General features: G+C 46.9%; 1 long non-coding RNA gene across 1 annotated transcript; it reads left to right on the top strand.

Annotated features, from left to right (window-relative positions):
- Positions 1-140: 140 nt before the first annotated feature.
- LOC144175159 (uncharacterized) lies at positions 141-18826 on the top strand. The gene is made up of 3 exons (XR_013323625.1): positions 141-313; positions 716-858; positions 17911-18826. It is a non-coding gene; the product is annotated as an uncharacterized LOC144175159 (long non-coding RNA).
- Positions 18827-20399: the final 1573 nt, after the last annotated feature.

The raw sequence follows: 20399 nt of genomic DNA, 5'->3' as shown, positions 1-20399 counted from the left end.
CGGATGCCAACTTTGGTCTGACAAATCGAGGGCCTTTGGCTGTGCTGACAACATTGTTTTGCGCATTTCTTGCTTGTCCGTCCGTGCGGGCCGTGCTTCTTTCTGCTTCTCCGGCACCGTTTCGACTTAGCAGCCGGACGGCCTGTGCGCCTTCGTGGTTTGGAATCGCAGCTTTTACTCCAACTGAAGTTCCTAGGGTCCTACCGAGCCTCACGTCAGTCTGCGCCTCAGCTTCGACGGCGCAAAGTCGGAGACTTCGCTAGCTCGGTTTCGTGGCCGTCAACGTCGGTGGTAGCAACAAGGTCGTGAGGAGGTAAGTGTTTGGACTTGTCACATCGCCCTTTTCATACGGAGAAGAAAACACACAAGGTGATGTTGCCTTTAGTGTTCGTGGTAGAAGTGTAGGCTAATTTCAAAGTGGATAAGCTACGTGCCATTTCTTGCGAAAGCACACCCGAAACACACGCTAGTGTCGTAATGTTTTTCTTTTTTAACTTACAGGCTCATATGCGTAACTGTTGGCTAGAATCTGCTGTGCTGTCACTATGCTTACCACTAGTGACAGTTATTACATGGAGGCTTACTACGTTAACAGCCGTAGTAAGCAGAACAGGGGTTTTAGATTGCATGCACAAATTAAAGCAAGCAATGTTTCGGAGATATTTATTTCGTATCATGTGTCATCGAGACGCCGCTCACTGCGCTTTCGTTACAGGGGCTGATAAATTTCCACCACAGTCCCAGCATGTGTACGAGTCGCTGATCGGTGACCTGCTCCGTTTCTAAGAGCCAGACCTACCTCAAGAGACTGCTTGTCCAAGCCTTGGCATACAGGGTGCCACTGTTCTCATTGCGGATGTAAGTGTTTAGCCGAATCTGCGCTCCCTATCCTGTTTTTCGTAGACAGTGCAGTGCAAGTATATTTCTGTTGCGGAGCCACATATATTTGTGGCGCGCGTGCGTGCGTGCGTGTGTGTGTGTATGTGTGTATATCGATACAATTTGCACCTGTCCTCACAATTTCTGTTCTAATTTTTTTTAAACAGAATGGAGAATTTTCAGCGTTTGTATGCAGGAGTTGGAAGATGGAATTTATTTCACGGAATGCATGTCATGACATTCTGTTGGAGGGAAAGCGCAATAGAGATACTTGATGCTTTCAATGAACAAATACTGTGTAGCATGTGGTGGGCCCACTTCACACACTCACGTTTGATTCCCGACAGTTGGTGTTGAGTGTACGTAATGCAGCTGCTTCTCTTTTTCAATTGCTATATTCGGACTACAAGGGTTGCTGAGCATGGTCGTTTTATAGGTTATTGAATTGCTAAAGATTGCAATTTACTAACGTAATTGCACTTCAGAAGAAATTTTCTCAAGCAATGCAAGTGTGGTTTCGAAATTCCAGGAGTCTCGTAGGTAATCAAAGAATAGGTAGCAATCGCTACTTTTTGCTAACACGGGGCACTTCTTGGCCGGCCTCACATCACTAGACGAGAATTTTTCTCGCATTGCTCATGCTATAGTCATCGTCCTGAGCCTATTTTTGTACACTGTAGAACAAGAACTAAGGCCTGCCTGCTGCATTTCCGATTGCTGCTATCTTGCTTTGTCCATATCCATTTGTTGCCCCAGGGTTTTCTTCTCTCACACCCCTCCACTGAGTGGTGTCTTCTTCAGGCCTCTCGTTCCTTGGTGGCATTGTCATAGGTGTGAGCAAGCTTTCATGCGACAAAAGGTGCTTTCGAATGAGTAGGTCATGCCAAATTCTTTGGTGAAAAATTAATCTTGAAAGCAGTGTTTGACTTCGATCTTTACGTACAGGTGCCGTCATAAGTGGAGCACGGGAGCTGTGGCCGAATTGTATCGGAGCGCCGTGTAGCTGCACCGGCGGTAAATGAAAGCACGAGAACACGCATGCGCGCCTGCCGACGGCGATAGCCCATCTGTACTTCTCAAACCACTTTTTTTAACCTGGCTTCAAGCATTGTTCGCAGCATACTGGTCTCGGCGATAGCGCTGATAGCGTGCACACGTAAAAAAGTTTCCCATCCAGTCGTCGCCCGCGTCGACGCATTATGCAAACATCCCCCTCGCGAGGGGCACGATCAAATGCAGAGCATTTCCGCGGGGTGCGCGCCTGCAAGTCGTATGGATTACGTATTGGTTGTTGTTGTTGTTGTAATTGTTGTCTTCCAGCGTAGACATTGTCGATGAAGTCGATGGTGAAACGTGAAACGTGCCGTGAACCCCCTGCCGCGGCTATGACGCAACGTGGAGCGGCTATGACGCAACACAATCCAACACAATCCACTTTAACCCAATCCAAATCCAAACCAATCCAAGCCAATCCAATCGAATCCAATCCACTGCCCCTCGCGAGAGAGTGTTATAGCGCCGAAATCGCGCCACCACACGAACGCGTGATGTTGACGTCACGATCACGCCACAGATGTTAGCGACCGGAGAGCGCACGAACGACATATGTGGTTTAAGCGCGAACCGACCGCGGCGAGAGAGCGCGATGCGAGCGCCCCCACCTGTTCTTGCGCGCGAACCGAACACGGCGAGAGAGGGTGTTGCGAGCGCAGAGAAGGCGAGGAGGACGCGGGGGAGAGGGCGCACCTGTGGCCGACGGTTGAATGAGTCAAGGATATAAGGCGCGTTCGTAACCTTCTACTCTGTGTCGGCTTTGTGGAGCAGTGGTTAGAGCGACATGCACCTTGCGTTCCGCCCGCAGAGTCGTGGGATCGAAACCTGGCGCCGGTAAGTATTATTTCTTTATATAGTGTAGGGGGAGCGATGCGGACGCGGACTACGGACGCCAACGCGGGTGACATCGTGAGTTACTGAAATGCTCTGCATTTAAAATATTTGAACGAAAAACTCACTACAAATTCCCGTGACAGCGCGCCGCTTCTCCGGCAGCTGGAAGTGCGCCAGAGACGCTGCCAGAATCGTCTCTGCTATCAGCGCCGTCGCCGAGAGCGGCACTGTGCTGCGAGCAATGCTCGAAGCCAAATTTAAAAAGGGGTTTGAGAGGTATAGATGGGCCATCGCCGTCGGCAGGAGCGCATGCGTCTTTTCGTCCTTTCATTTACCGCCGGTGCAGCTACACGGCGCTCCGATACAGTTCGGCCACAGCTCCTGTGCTCCAATTACTTATGACGGCACCTGTACACAGCCACAGTCTGATTTTTTAGATTGTCCAATCATTCAGACACATCAGTGGCGCTGCCGTCCACCCTATTGTGCCACTGTATAACGACATCTGAAACTTAATATGCTGAAGCCATTCACCATCTGATTTTTCTGACTTTTTGTTTGCCGTGACGAGAGGTTAAAATGGCAATAACCGCAGGATCCCTATTGCTGTTCGCTTTATCCTACAGCTTTCAACTAGAATTTTCATTTACTACCCTCTGCTAACCTCTTTTTTTTTTACTTCATATTTTGGCCATGCAGCATATGAAGAAAAGATAAGACGGTAGAAGAGAGAGAGAAGGGGTACAAAATCACAGGTAGTCAGGAAATCGATGCCCACAACGGAGAAACTTGTGATGCTTCCATGTGAAGGAGGTGAAAGAGCAGGCTCAGAAGAAGTTGTCCAGTGCCAACCTCCTCTGAGCCTGCTCTTTCTCTTCCTTCACATGGAAGCATCACAAGTTACTTCGTTGTGGGCATTTACTGTGCGTTAGATATCTGCTTTTGGCATTTCTTTTTTTGCTCCGACCCTGGCTTCTACACACGATTATTACCAGTGAGATTTCGTTCTCTGTGTACATTCGTTTTTTTAGCTGCTCTCACATTCCCTAGAAAGTTCGAACAATTGGTCAGCTTGTTCATTCATTTAATCTTGCATAACATATTAACTAGAGATGTGCAAACAGGAAATTTCAAACTGTGCATAAAATACAAATAGCAAAAACTGACTGGATTGAATGAATCAAATATATTCGGATACAGATATCTTTTTCATTGTTTATAGAGTTTTTAAAACAAAGTGAGAAAAAAGATAACTTACGCAGTCGTCAGGACCTGAGGCATTAGATTGTTTATGTATCAATAGGAAAATGGTACAAAAATGGCAAGTAAACGGCAACCACATGCAGCGACGGCAAAACGTAACTCAATGGGTACAGCAAACTAGTAGTGTGGATGACGGTGACAAACGAAAATGTTTATAAGCATGTTGCTAAGGGAGTCGACAGCAGAAGGCGACGGGCTGACGCCGCCGCTTGCTTTTTGCTGGACAGAAGCAGCCCACAAGTGAGCAGCAGCGACGAACGACGACAACGCAGGGCATTGGCGGCAGTTTGATCATTTTTTTCACTTGTTGCTGTCACTCGTGCTATCTGTTTGGTGTACCCATTGAGTTAGTTTTCACGTCGCTTCTCGCTGTCGCTGCGTGTGGTTGCCCCTTAAAAGATTAAGACAGTATGGCAAGGCAGCCGAATGAAATTTGGCACACCCTGCCGTGGAAAATGCGGTTTCCTCGGTTTCCTCAACATGTTGTGACCACAGAAATTATACAGTTGGCTACCATTAGTACAAAGTCCGCAACAAAAAAAAAAACAGAAGGCACAATAGCGCATTACTATTGGTTCGCAACAGTCTTATCTTCTTGGTTTTGTTTTGTTGCCTATTCGAATGTGACACAGCTTGCCGTGATAGTTCAGACTTGTGGTGAAAATCGAAGCCTGAAGCTTTCACCCCGGAAACTGTTGCACGGAGCTGTGCGCAACAAAGAAGGTCGAGGGCCTCAAAAGAGAGATGCTTACACTGGCACAAGGCTCAAGTGACCAGCTGCTTTTTCAGCTATGCGCTGCCACGGTTGTGATTGTGCCAACATTGCAGGACATGGCGGTGTTTTGACGCTTTAAAATTTCCAATTTTATCAAGATGTGAAGTTCACCTTGATGCTTTTTATTCGAAATAACTTTCAATTAATAAAAAAATTGGGTTTCAGCTTTAAATTACCAAGCAATTTCTTCTACTGAATTGAATGTAACATTGGTGGGACCAGAGCATTGCTTCCAATTACCCGAAAATTCCAATTAGGTGATGATCAAGAGTCGACTGCATTTGAATGGCTTGCTCCAGGCATTGAAAAGACGTTAGGTACGTTAGTGGTTGGTATGACCTTTACTTTAATGCAAGCATTTCCAGCAAGTAATAAACCTTGATTTCTCACTCATACCACCATATTGATGGGAAACTTCTTTCCAGTTTATAAATTTTGCCCAGGTAGCATTGCACCGCAGCCAACATTGGCTGCCAGAGTTCCACTCTTGTGCAAGGCTTTTGTGTAGGCTTTCTTGCATGGCTTCGGCGTCGTGCCAAAAAAGCTAACACTAAAGAAAATGTCATGCAGTGAAGCTTGGAAGTTCGCATGTCATGTGGCAGAGCCAACTTTTATTTCTCTATTAATGAGCTGCAAACTTTATCTGCTCCATGAGGATAAATATTTGGTGTTATAAGCAGTGAAGAGCCACTATAATCCCTGGGTACACATGGAGCATGGCTTACAAGGAGAAATAACATACAAAACGAAAGCAAGTCCTTGGTGGCTCCAGAACACTGCAGGGCTCCATAGCCTCCCAGCTGAAGCCAGTAGATTGCGTGGTATTAATCGGAGCTGTCTGGGGCCCTCATGACTAGTGTCTCGACAGTGCACCAGGCGAACCTATCAGTTTACGTGGTGTTTGTCGAAGGTATTATAGTTACTAGCACCGTGTCTCGGTATGTAATGTGGTTCAACATCGGGTGTACTGCTGGATTCTGCGCCAGCTAATACAACATATAAATAGACATCTCATTTTTTTAAATGTTTATACCCGTGGTGGACTTACATCTTTTACCCATTTTTTAACTGTAAAACTGATACTTCACTTAATTATTCTACTACTTCGAGTAAAGTGGATCAGGAAATTTGTAATGCAAGTGAAAGGTGTCGTGACCATACCACTTTTTACATTCTGTCTTGCATGCTCATGCTCCCAGCGCTGCTGCAGCAGCAAAAAAGAAATGTAAGGAAAAACAGGGAAAAACACTTCTTAAAAATTAAAAAGGGCTGGAGTTATACAGCTGTATATCATACTCTTCCTGACTGGGATAGATTGAACAAACTTCAGAAGCAACCAAATTTCAGAACTGTTCAGCTACAGAAATAATTTCTTTGCAACGCAGCTTGCTAAGGCAATCTGCTTGCCATTTCTTTTTTAGAGCGCACCTCTTAAGTGGCCAACGGCACTCAAATTTCACCTCAACCGAATTTATTTTAATGTCTAGTAAGTACCCCCACATCAGCTGGGACACGAGTGGTAGCCCCGTGAACTGCCTCGTTAATCAGTCAGAAGCGTTTAAAAAAGCTCCGCCGTAGACCACGCTGCACCTGCCGGCAGATTGCGTAAACAGCCATGACACGCCTGTGACGCTCCAGCTGACGGTGGCTTCTTCCTCTGGCCAGCCATGCAGCTAGAGAACCGGTCAAGCTCTGCTGCGAACACTTCACCCGTTTGCTGCCCCGTACACCGTCCGGCCGCTGGCTGGATGGCATCAATGTCATTTTAATGGCCGCGCTCTCCTCGATTTCGGTTTCAAAATCGCCGGTTTTTGCTGACTGCTTGCGGCGTCCACACGCGTATTTCAGCCGTTGTATTTTGCATCTTGCTTTCTTTTTCAGCAGACTATACGGAAATGGTGTTTTCAAGAGGTCGAAAGAGGTGGAAATTAAGTGCCCGCTTGACTCCTGTGGTTTCGTGTGGCCGTCGACTTTGTTGTAACCGAATGAAGAAGAGGGCACTGGAGATAAATGAGATAGAGCAAGCAGGAAGGCGGAGGAGGAAAGTAAAATGAAAGTGTGAAAGAGAGGGCAGTACGCAGAGGCCACGCAAGACATGCTCAGTGGCACCGAGGCGCTGTGAGAAAACGCCAGAGTAGCGTCTGCGTCGTGTGTTCACTGATGACACGATCACTTCCTGAGACACAGCAGCTACACGCTGTCACCGAGAAGACTGCAGTTCGCACTGCGCTCCAATTTTGCATCAGGGAGTATCGTATTCTTGAGCCGTCTTTTTTTCTTTGATGATTATTCGTAGCGCAGTGTTCAGAAAAGTTTGCAGTATCTTAGTTTTGTATCATGTTTACTTTTAGCGCACCCAATGCAGATACGGTGCTGCCAATAATCTCAAAATCCCACACCGTAAACAGCTCACTGCAATTGAAGAACAAAACACACTTGGTCTGCCGACAGTATTCAGCACATTTATTTTGCATTCCGAGTTTTCGAATGATACTTCAGCTTTATATGCACAGAGGGCAAAGGTATCATCAGGCTGGACTCCAGTGTGCCAGTGTATTTTTCCAACAATGCTCCAACCATACACAAGAAATCGCTGTTTCTGAACCAAAAGAAAAAAAACAAGCTATTCTTGGTTGCCTGCCGCTTTTCTTGTTTTTTTTGTCAGATTCATAGATTGTTCTATTTCACCCGTTTGGAGAATGCAGAAATTTGTGGAAGCTTACCTCAGGTGTCACATACACCTGATGGAACATAGCTTGCACCACATGAAAAAGACAGTGAAAACGTGTCTGTTACCAATGGCTGGTCACACAGAAAGGAACGTATAAATGCGGGGCTTTCTTGAAAGAAAACTAGCAGCAAGCCACACAGTCAGCAGCAGCGGCATGACGGAAAAAAGCGCGCTTACCCAGCGAAAGACAGCGTACCTAATTAACAATATGTTGTCACCAATACTTAACAAGAATTTAGGTCGAACACTGTATACAAATCTGCTTGTATGCATTTAAAATTTGCCGCCAATCTACCATGCTGTTGCTTCTGCTACAAGCACATTCATGCACCATGATTTGCTACAGCGGATTTCGCGTTTTTGTGGATTAATACCGTGCTATTTTGGCTTTCTCTATTACCATTTCATATTTGCTTTCTTTTGAAGCTTAACAAGTACACTCAGATCGCAATAATTGTAAGTGGCCGCTAAATTTCGCAAAATGTAGATGCTGGTCTGGTAACATTGATGTAAACAAACATTCAAGATGGCGGCGCCCATGTATGCTTACGGCAATTGAGTTATCGAACTCAAATACCACTTATTCATTAGTTACGGTCTATATTACGCTGTTTTTGAGCTTACGTGACGCACCCGAAGCCGGAAAAGCTTCGGAGCCTAGCGGTTCTGTACAGTTAACCTGTGTAAAGTACTAATATTAGCCAGTGTAGGGTCCCTAGAAATTGTGCTAGTCTGCCGTCCGCGCGCTTTCTCTATGGGAAGGCGTGTCCGCGCCGCTGATGCACGCACAGCGCTGCGCAGAGGGCGCTGCGAGCAATCGGAGCGCCCGAGCGGCCGGAGCAAGAGCGGCCGCAGGCCTGCCTGTGCCGCGCGCTATACTGCCGCTCTGCCGCGGAACGCGAGCGCGCATCGGGGTTTGTCGGCCACTTAGAGCGGTGAAATGGAATGGTACGAGGTACATCAGCTCACAATTGAAGGTACGATAGTACTATAAGACCATTCAGTTTCACGCCCCGAGTTTTTCGCGAATTGGGCTACGGAGCCTCTTTGTGGCCGTTGAATTTCGCGAGTGAGACCGAAGGATGAAACCGCAGCAACCAGCGTAGCCGTTTCACTACCACCGCTTGGACCATTATTAAAGTAAAGCTTTCTATGTCTCACTGATGGCCTATGTCGCCTCGAAAAAGCACTGCGGGAAAGCCAACTGTCTCTGACGACGGTGATGTTTGTGAGTAAAGTGAGAGGGGAAAAAAACGCTTCCCATGATCAGAATCGAAGCTGGCTCCATCGCGTTTTGAAGCCGACGTCTATCTCAATGCGCAATTCTAACATGTTTTGATGAGCGAAAAACAGCGCGGAGAACGGGACAAGGAAGGACAAACGGACGAAGCGCTGCGTGAAATCAAACGGCAAAGGGTCGATTTCAAATCCGGCGCGATCATAAGTCCAAAATGCGTGCGAGTCAAAGTGAAAGCTCAATGAGTCAAAGTCAAAACTCAGACGACAAGGAAGCGCTCACAAGAAAGCTTCGCGTTCAACCACCAAAGTTCAGACAGTGAGATCCCGTTCAAAAAGAACTCCCTGCGGCACCAGAAGCTGTGTTGTTAGTCAGCGCTTCGTCCGTTTGTCCTTCCTTGTACCAACCAAAAAATGTACCAACCAGCCCAAATTTCCACCTTGTTGAAATTCTAACATGGTCAAAGCAATTTGGATTTGAAGAGGAGTGCATGGACGTGCACATGTAATTAGTCAGAAAAATTATCCACTCCTCCCCTCCGCAACGATGGTTGAACACGAAGCTTTCTTCGCGTGAAATCAAACGGCAAAGGGTCGATTTCAAATCCGGCGCGATCATAAGTCCAAAATGCGTGCGAGTCAAAGTGAAAGCTCAATGAGTCAAAGTCAAAACTCAGACGACAAGGAAGCGCTCACAAGAAAGCTTCGCGTTCAACCACCAAAGTTCAGACAGTGAGATCCCGTTCAAAAAGAACTCCCTGCGGCACCAGAAGCTGTGTTTGTTCCACATCAAAACTACCGGGTCATTCCCGAACGTCATTGACGGTGACAAGCACGCAGCCGGCTGGTAGGCTGACAAGAAGAAAAGCGAAAGCTTGAGTAAAATGTTGTGCCAGCAAAAACTTGTTCCTATATACTTTGGGCAGAGTGCGGGGGGAGGGGGGATAAAGCAAGGTATATATGGTCATGACAGTATAAATAAACCTCAATATTTTTACTCCTTGGTTTCAAACAGCCACGATTATATGATTGGCCATAACACAAATATTCTCCCGTTTTGCTTTCCCCGCGTGCGTCTCGCAATTCTCTCCGAGTGTGTGGGTGATCAAAAAGAACCTGTGTAATGACTTGCAAGCGAAGTTACTGATTTGCAGCCGGGTTTTATTAAAAATCAGTTTCACGTACCCAATGCTGGCGGATGTTTCAAATCGTGGTATTCACGAAAATTACAGGCACGCAGAAGAGGTTTGATAGTACCCAAATTTTTGAAAATTTCGAGGTTAGCGGAGTGTTGGGTTAAGCGAAATGCAAAAAATGTATGGCCAGATCACTGGAATAAGAGCTAGTGCTGCTAACAAACGCTCCAATGCACAGGGACGCTTCCGGAACACAGGCAAAAATAATTTGCAGAAAAAACAATTTTTTTTAGGTATTGCGGAAAAAGAACTGCGTGATGCTCGCCTGTTTCGCGTTCGCATCTGGTCCCAAAAAAGTTTTCTCGAGCTTCTCAATGCCGCATCAACTGTTGGTCGCCAACGCTATATTCTATCTTTGCTGTGAAGCAGGCAAAGCATATGTTTTCCTTGTTCCTGCCGTTTTTGGGACTTTTTGAGACACGTCGTCGTCCACATGATCAGAAGCGTCTTCCCCAGCTATATCAACGATGTAGGCGCCGGACAGCACTCCGCTAACGGGACATCGGCCGCGCACAGTGCGTACCCCGTGCAAATTTGCCGTTCGCGACGGTGTTCGGCGCGTAATGGGAGCTAAGCTTTAACCGAGAGCGTATCAGCTGCCTGCAGCGGATGTTGAGTTGCGTCCTATTGTAAACATTTCGAGATATCCGTGATCCCCGAAAAGACGTTTCGAGACAAAGGGTGGAAAATGTCGCCTATGGCAGGTATGTGCACGGCAAAAAAAGGTTTCGGCTTAACCGATATTTCGAGATATCCGAGTTCGAGTCATGGAGAAATCACTGTATCTGATGACTAAAGGTGATAAAACTTCGTATGCATGTGCACACGTCTTGTTTTTTTATTCGGCATTTACATTTAACAGATTCCCAGCTGACTGGACGTAACTGAGGGGGCCGCGAAGACGTGCTCTTAAGGGCCTCCAGATCAACGATGCGAAAGGTCAGGAGGCACCGGTTCGAGCTGCTTTATTTACATACACGTACAGGGGACAACATCTTGGGAAACTTGCAAAGAAAGACGGTTCCAAAGAGCCATAGAAAAAAGCGGAGCGCCGCCACACACCACACACATTTTCACGCGCTGACTAATCCATCAGTTAACAACGGCGGGGGTATTCACAAAGAACGGTTGTTTGCTAGATGAAGTCCCGCATGATATTTCCAAGCTGGAAAACGATGCCTTGCCGGCAGTGTTCCCGAAGCCCCCGAGTATGTGTCGAAATCGGTTCGACACATACTCGGGGGCTAGCATAGCGACACGATTCCGCGGTTTTTACAAGGCTCGATCCTTCATAATACGCGAAAACGTACTCCTGTCACTTCACGCTCCGGTTAAAACACTTCGTACTGGTAAGAACCAACTTATTTGGCTAATCTGGTTTGTTGACAGAAACGGATAGGGTTCGAAAAGGGGCAGTTAAAATGGGCCGAACCCGCCCAGAAATAGGGCAGAACTACCAAGACAGCAGCGGCACGGCAGAGCGCCGTCCGCCGCTTCCCATCGCGCCGGCCGACCACCGCGCTCCGATTGACTGCAGCGCCGCCGCTGCATGCATCACGGAGGAGCCCCCTTCGCGGCCGGCGGACGGCAGACTAGCACAATTTCTAGGGACCCTAGCCAGTGGAAGAGGCCGAACTGCTTACCGGCGTTGTCGCACGTTCCGTGGCTGTAACTTGGTTGCTTCATTGGGGCTCTTCGATTCAAAGTCTCGGACTCACCGTGGGTAGTCCGCGGGTAGTCCGAGGATTCCATGAAGTCATAGGGATACAAGGGAAAATCGAATGCCGGACTGCTTCTCGGGGAGTCCGCGGCGATTCCGAGACTGGAAATTAAAGAGCCCTACTGTTTGCGGTTGCGCCGTTGTTTTTATAGTACTCCTTGGATGTTCAGGCATGATTTGCAGTCAGTGCAACTTGCCTTGTGGCATCGATTTTGTTAAAAACTACGTAGAATGACCGTTACGATGTGCCGATATTCGGATCAAGAACTTGCAGTGACGATGCGATGACGATTGGATGTCTTGCGAGTAACGATTGTGCGAATCAGTCAGTGATCGAATATTATTGTCTAAACATTTAAATTTGATTAAATCTGATTTTTATGGGGTTAAAATTTGTGAGTAAATTAGTGTTAACGTATGATCCTATTGGACCGCGGTAAGGCGAGGGCGACACTCGCAAAAATTGCTCACTGCATCGGTGGCGCAGCTGGTTGTGGTGCGCACGTTCAATGGGCGTGTGTAGCGAAAATACGAAGTTCATTAAACACTGAAAGCGTGCATAATAGCCGAACATAATAGACAGGACGAGATTGCAATAGACGTTTGCATGTTTTGGAACATGCAGTGAGCACCTTGCTTACACATTGGTTGACTTCCACGACCAAACGAATATGGTGCTTTTTGCTTAAGCTATCACGTATTACTTCACATGGAGTAACCTGGAATGCTATACTCATACACTGCAGGGTTTCGTTACGTTCCAATGTCCGTGCAATTCATCCAGTACCAGCACTCCACTGTCGCTCAGCTGAATGCTGGGGAGTGCCACATTTTATCAGAAAATGTGATGTGTACCTGACTATATCAAAATTTTCCTGTATCCACAGTACAAACGTCAGGAGTTCCTCCACCACAATTTCATCTGGCTAGCCTTACCTTCAGGTGGTGTTGTAGTTGCCAAGGCCAAAATGCATTGGCTCAAGCTATACACAAGTTTATGTATCTTGCCTATGCCACTAGTGCATATGTATACAACATATGCTGGCACACATATATACATGCACCAGCATATATGCTTACAGAATGCAATGCATGCCGGATGAGAAAAATTTGTTTACCTTATGTGAATCGATGTGGTAGCGCTCGAACATTCACTATGCACTGCTTAGTGGCTGTTACTTATCTTGTTTTGTGCAAGTAGTTGAGCCATTATTCTGGGTTCAACACTTCATGATGACCTTGGCATTGTTTACTCTGCGAAGTTCTAAAAGCGTGATAATGAGCACTAATATCAGCTGAATTACATGGCCTCTCTCCCTGAAACTATTGGAAGGTGATAAAGGCGATACGCTGCCCTACCACCAGACGATAAGGCCATGTAGGCTGGATCCTGACTATATATACCCTAGCCTCCTCCTCTTACTGCCGTCTCTGTGCAGTTACTGCACTCTCCATTGGTTCTTGCAGCAACTGCTGTACCTAGCATACCCGACGCCCCTGGGCATTGCCTAGAAAAGCTCGTTTGCTCACTTAACATTCTTTCGCTCTGTGAACTTTTGTTATGCCCTGGATGCGGTCTAACAGAAGGGAAAATGTTTGGGCGTGTTGGTTCATACTCTCACGAGAAACATAGCGCAGTAAAAACAGAATAAGTCAAGGACGGGACAAGTGCAATGTTTCAACAAATGCTTTATTGCAGGGCCAGCACATATAAAGACATCTGGCTCGGAAGAGGAGGAAATAAAAAATAAATAAACAACAAAAGATGAGACGAAACCCGCCACATGCCGCCTACACCAAGAAATCAAGCTCTGGTTTTGATAAAGCCACAGACAGTCTACGGACACACTGATCACCAGAACATGCTATCTCACTTGCTTGCACAAGTTTCTCGTCAGCGCAGAGCAGTGGTAATGAAAAACAATTGTCCGGTCGTACATGGGATAACAAAGGTTTCCCGATACACACATTTTACAATGGGCAACCAGGTGGCTGTTGGTGGGATCAATCCCTTGTTCACAGCCCCGAACACGCTTTTGGGCTTGTGCAGGTTAACCTGCCTAACGCGTGTGCAAAAACCGGTCTGCGCTAAGCTGGTACGCTGTGGGCATCATGCTGTCTACAAAATTTCACTCTCATGTGGCAGCGACTATACTGGCCAAACAAGCAGATATTTGAATGTCCATTTAAGAGTACAAGAATAAAGTAAGCAGCGTTGCCACTGACGGCCAGCTGGCTGCCCATTGTAAAAAGTGCGTATTGTAAAAGTGCGTAAAAAGTGCGTACCCGTGTTATCCCCTGCACGACGAGATGATTGCTTTGCATTACCACCAGTCTGGACTGACGAAAGAACTTCTGGAAGCAGCTGAGATGGCGAGTTCCGGTGATCAACGCATCAATAGACCATCTATGGCTTTATGAAAGCTAGAGATTTATTTCTTGGCGTAGGCGGCAAGTGGTGGTTTTTGTCTCATCTTTCGTAGTTCGTTTTGATGTTTTCCTTTCTTTCTCTCCTATTATGAGCCAGATGTTTTTATAAGCGCAGGTCCTGCAATAAAGCATTTGTCGAAAGTTAGCTCTTGCCCCAGCCTCACCTTGTCCTTTGTTTCTACTGCACTGTGTTTTCTGTGTGGTCTAACATTGTTACTCTCTTTTTTTCTGTCTTGCACGTTGTCATGTGTCAGGGCACCCCCCTGAGAGGGGGACGCATCAAAACCCCCGAAAAAACGAGGAAAAAGAACAAAGGAACGGTCATTTGAAGTGCGCGCCAGGAGCGCGCCAATCAGCAAGCGCCAGCGCCGACGCTCCGAGGAATTATGGGCAAAGGTGGCAGAGCACGGGTCGGCCAATCAGGGAAGGCCGCGGAGGGGACAGGTGGCGAGATGGCCATATAAGGGCATAGAAGAGGCAAGAAGCCAATGGGAGTGCGCCACGAGGGAGCCCAAAGGGTATAAAAGCGGGGCGCACAAAGAGAAGGGGGAGGCAAGACAAAGAGAGGCAAGAAACCGAAGAAACCAGGAGGCGGCCGGAGCACGTGCGCTTCAACGAACGAGCCTGGGGGACGTGGCCGGGCCATCGACCACGCCATCCGAGCCTGGGCGGGAGGGGGCCGACTTCGCATCGGCACCGTCATCCTAGGTGCACCACGAACCTGTGTCTTCGTGGCCCCAGCGGCATCGGTCTTGCACCAGCGGCCAGCGTCCACGCTCCGTCGACGTTCGTCTCGACGGCCCCGAAAGGCGACGTTCGTGCCAAGCCTACCTGGAACCTCCAGCGGCAGCGGCTACCAGGGGGTAGCCACCGAGGAAGCACGCCGCCGAAGGAATGATCGCGCGCGTCGAACGCCGGCATCAAGGACCTCCAGAGGGAGTGGCTACCAGGGGGTAGCCACAGAGGAAAGAAGTGAGGACGCGCGGAGCCCACGCCGTCCAACGAGTGACCGCGCGCATCGAACGCCGGCACCGACGAAGCGAGACGACGGCTACCACCGAGTCCCGGCCACGCAAGGGTGCGACACGTCAGCGCCGACGACCGGGGTAGGCCAGTCCAGTAGGGACGCAGTTGTCAAGGACACAACTAGGGAGTTGTGGTTCGAGAGAGAGTAACTAGAACTGTATGAGTGTATTTAGAGGGTACTTAGTGTAGGACTTTATTGTAGAGCCGTTTGGGTTTTGAGTTGAATTGTATATTAAGCTGCTAAGTTAGGGTTTTGTATTTGAGTTGTGTTTTGGAGTTGTTAGAGGCTTGAGTGTGTATCATTTGTGTGCAGTTTAGATATTGAGTGCTTTGCCTGAGGGTTTTTTTTGTGTGTGCATTAAATGTGTGTTATGTCAAACTCGCCAACGGCTTCCCTGTGTCCATTGCTCCAAGCTGGTTAAGACCACGCCACCATCCGTTCACGTGACACACGTCACTTTTTTGTTCCATGCCCATTGACTCCACAGTTTGACAAAATAACAGATGCGATTCGATAAGGTAGGGCACCTACCAAGCTTGGGCTAAAATTTATCCGTACTACTTGCATCACTACACACCGTCAAAGCCGCCACTGACTCGGGGGGAGGAGCCGCACCCCGCTAAGGAGAGGGTGGGGAACAATGGGCGGGATCACGACTGTGCTTACAAGAAGATGTGGACCTCACTAATGTAAGAAAGTCATGAAGTGGTGCAGCTTCTTATGTGCGACAGTTACGAATAAGTAGAATGCTGCTGTTTCTGTTCCACATCATCATTCCTTCCCTCGGGTCTTGCCATCCTTGTCATGCTGGCCATGCCATCCAGCAAGATGAAGAGAACACACCTCCCTTCCAAAGGGGCAATGTTATGTCACCCATGCCTCATCGACATGAAGCCTCCATTAAGGAGTGCATGTGTGTTTGCTAATGCATACGTGAAATCGCAGTGTGTCCTGCAATCATTTAAAAGGAGAAATTGATTTTTTTCCCTGCAATTCCTTGTCTAACTCTCACTGCACATTTTTTTTCTTTTGCCAGCAGGGATCCACAAGCCAGGTAGCAACAAACTTGGTGCAGATTGGTACCACTGGTGTTTTGTCCCTGGAGCGAGCCAAGAACTTCTGTTTGTGGTCAGCGGGGTAGAGTGTCTCATCTGTTTGAGCGGTGGACTGGAGCCATGGCACTTGCAGAGCAACAAGAAGAAAGCGATTGTTGTGGAGCAATTCAGTGACATTTTGTTGCTCATGCCCTGCCAAAGGGCACAAAGAAAAGTTTTACGAAGAGTTACTGACACTGCTAAACTTTTTTCTTTGCGTGTACATATGACAGTACTTCGTGGTGCCTTGCATCATTCAGCACTGCATTTTAGCATTTTAGCTCTGAAAGAATTTCGAGCTCTGTTATAAAGAATTTTAAGTTTACATTGCTGTCAGCACATATATTTAATGAAGCTTGCTTTCTTTTCCGTACAGTAGTTAAAATTTGTAGGTTAATGCACGGAAGCCATACTTGAGCTGTAATGCATACCGTAGTTGCAGACTATCGGCTAATTAAACCAGTTGGTGCATTAATGTTGTCTAAGACTTTGCGCACGAAGGCAGTTTTGTTTGCCTTCATAAGAAAAACGGCTGCTCTAGAAATGCAAACCTCGTGCAACTGTTTTAATGACAGCGGCGGAGTGAGGAATGAGTTTAAAAAAAATTTACAGGGGGTTTATGAAAAACAGTTTTGCTCCGACCGACTTTATATACAGTGACCTCCCATGCTCGCTGATGCCAAATGTTTTTTTCTCCTTGTTTGGCCTTTTTTAGTTCTTTCCTATGCCAGTGCACCAGCTTGTGCTGCTTGTGATCCCCATTGAAGCATTGTGAGCTATTTGTCCGGCCTGTTGTCAATGGTATTTCGCCTCCTCCTCAGTTTGTTGCACTTATTATAGGCTCATTGACACTGCGCCAAGTACACCTGTGGGCTCGACATAGTGCTTCAGTGAATCGCTTTCTAAATGCGAAAATATTACTTGCTATGTTGCGAAACGCTTGCACCCGGTCGGTGTCCACAGAATGCACATTCGGATATTGTCTGCAAAAAGCGTCCACAACAGCTGACAATTTCCTAATGCATTCCTAACATTCCACGTCACAGAATGCTGCGCACATCCATGGAATTCCATGGATGGTTGTTCCATGGCGTGGACCAGAAAGAAATAAACAAGAAGCACTTGGTGTGCACTGTTGCATATACTGCTGCAGAAAAAGAAACATTTGGCGCTTGCTCAATTCCGATTTCCTTGCAACACGCTCCGTAAAACATGCAACACAAAAATAAATGTGCATTCAAATAAATTGCTACCGCAGTCTTTGTTGGCCCTCTGCTTCAGTCGAGGCAGTGCCGCAGCAGCATGGATAGTGATTCTGTAATGAGTGGCTGCACCGAGTGCACTGTCAGGATTGTAGGCTATAGGCGGCATCGGCGGAACGCTCGACAACAAACCGAGCCATAAAAGAAGCTGTCGCGCTCTCATCCTGTTAGAATATGGTGAGATCCTGTGCAATTTTCTTGCGTTGCACTTTGAGTCAACCCGATGGTTTACTGGTGCATACAGCTGAGCAAGGCCAGCAGTGGCATGGCAAAAGCGTTTTCTTTTTCTTTGGTTCTTATCGCTTTGGTATACGGGCGTGGCTCAAAAAGATATCACAAAGATGTGTACGGTTCTCATCGCCGGCCCTGACCAGGGCCAACTCTCGTATACCCAACTTTGCCATTTGTAGGGCTGGCGAGCCACCTTGAGGACGGTGCTACACGAGTGGCACAGTTTATGTGAAAGAGCCGCAGCCCCTGAAGAAGTTTGGATCAACTAGTGCTCCTGCAGCTGGAAAATTGTTATGCTCCCGCGCAAGAATGACGGCATTTCCCTGCCTTAAATTGCCAATTTGGAAATGCTTTGCACAAACTCAAGCGTTTCCTGTCAAATTTCGCGTGTGCTCAAATGAGCGTCACGCCAAAAGAAAGCTTCTCCATGTAGAGCCAAGGTTAGTAAAGGTTATGAATGTTTGAATGAATGGGAATGCTCAAAAATTAATAATGGTAGTCGAGCCAGAAAGTGTGGTACCCGTGTGGTTTAGTTGTATACGTTGACTTTTCCATTGGTGAGAGTCAGGTCTGGACGAGCCATTGTATTCTAGGTGCTGACTGGTGATATACATACTAACTAGAACGGTCGGTTGTTATTGGTACAGCCACTGCATTTCGTGCCAACAGTCACTCTGTGAGCAAAGTGAAGCTGGTGAGGTTGGAGATTATTTAGCACCACCTGACGGAGTGCGCCGTCCCTACCCAGCAATTTTCAGCACGCTGGCCCTCATTGTCGCCGGCTGCCATGGGAAGGTCGCTATCTATGAAGCCAGCCTGGTTTTAGTCGCAGCGGAGTAAAAAAAACAGCGCAGAAGGAAAGATCCTTTCATTCATCCTCTTCACCTGACCATACACATAATCCACATGGATTATATGTGTATTGTTGTTGAAGTGCAGTTGCAGCATGCCAGGATATAATTTTGAATGGGCACGTGTTTACCTCTCATGGCCATTGCTATTCTTTCTGGTGCCTATAGTTTTGTTTTGTACACCTCATTGTAACCACACAAATGGCGTGTACAGTGCATTTGTGTAAATAAAATTTATTTACAAGAGCGATTTCTTTTCTTGTGTTGCACCTTTTCAATATAGTTTGTATCTACTTGTCCAAGTGTCAGTCCTACGAGTAACCTTCATCGCCAGGTGCTGCCTAACAGATTAAAATGAAAATATGGCAGCAAAGCAAGTCATGAAACCTACTTTATTTTTCACTAAGTGCATACAGAAAATTTTCACTGAAGAACTGTCTGTTGGTCTGTGTACACTAGCTGGCCGGAAAGGCCTCCATGGAAGTATTACAAATTGAAGGAGCTCCCATTCTTAACAGGACTGGGACAACAACTCGACCGAAATGTTTACAGAGGTGGCACAACTTTGCACTGCTACAAAGAGCGTTGCCTACCTGTCTGCTATTTTTGTCTGAAAGGCAATATCTGGTGTACACCATGGTTTGCTCACTGTTGAAAACAATACCCCAAATTCTGAAAGGCTGCAATAAAATAACACTGGCCTGTCAAAGCAGCACTAAATTTTTGAGTCGTAATATTATAAAATCTGAAAGAAAAGGTCCTATATTGGTCTATGTAATTGAGCAACCCCAACAGCTGAAACTTATACCCTTTTTGTGTGTGTGGGAGGGGGGGGGGAGAGGCTTTGTTCAACTTATGTGCCGAAGCTGCACATGCACCTCGAAGCACACCATATTGGGGGCTATGGATCAATTTTGACTACTTGGGGACCTTTAAATGTGCAGCAAAATCTCTACACACAGGTTTTCTTTTCGCCTCTACCAGAAAAATGGCTGCCATGGCTGGGATTGAACCCACATCTTCGATCCTGTCAGTGAAACATCCTAGCCGCTGGGCCGTTACAGTGGGTAGTACATAATGGTTTTAATTTAAACTGGATCTATTTCTTGTTAGCAGAAACGTAATTTAAAACAGAACAAAAAGTGCTTTTGGTAATTTTTGCTTGCATCAATAACCTTCTAAGGTTCCCTACAGAACGCACAGCTCCTTAAGTTGTATCAAGCTATAGAACACATGGCAGATCCTGAAGACGTTTTTCAGAAGATCGCAAAATAGAGACCCACGATTAAGGCAAATGTGTTATCCAAACTTATACGGACCGAGCTTTCAAAATGTAAGTAGTGAGAAAATGCGATGGAAGACATGAACGCAATAGCCTAGAAACTTCTAACAGCACCTCTAAAGTGAGTGACCTAGCGTAAATTATGCTGTTTTTTTCCTATTTTGATTATGCCTCAGGCAGGGCCACATTTAGTCAGGAAAGCCAGCTTGCAAATGTGACGTCCGGCTGGATATCACAGGTGCCACGCATGTATACCTCAGTTGACGCTATTTTGCTACTATAGAGAGCAAATGGCAGATTTATGCTGTATGCTTCTTCTATCCGAAGTGCAATTTTACCGTTCTAGGTATTCAAAATTTACGAACAGAGCTATAAAAGTTTGTTTTGCCATACAACATGCAATCCTTCAAGCTTCACCACAATGAATGCCTGTTTGGGTCGGCTTTTCTGCACGACGACTAAGCCTTGCAAGAAAGCCTAATGCAAGCAACACCTTGAGCAAAGCCAGAGTGGTAACTCTGCTGTACACCCCGCA

This window comes from Haemaphysalis longicornis, unplaced genomic scaffold, assembly GCF_048455015.1.
Source record: "Haemaphysalis longicornis isolate Haplotype H1 unplaced genomic scaffold, Haemaphysalis longicornis Haplotype H1 scaffold_1, whole genome shotgun sequence".
NCBI classification, from domain to species: domain Eukaryota; kingdom Metazoa; phylum Arthropoda; class Arachnida; order Ixodida; family Ixodidae; genus Haemaphysalis; species Haemaphysalis longicornis.
The sequence above is the reverse complement of the archived record's forward strand: the minus strand, read 5'-3'. Positions and strand labels throughout refer to the sequence as shown.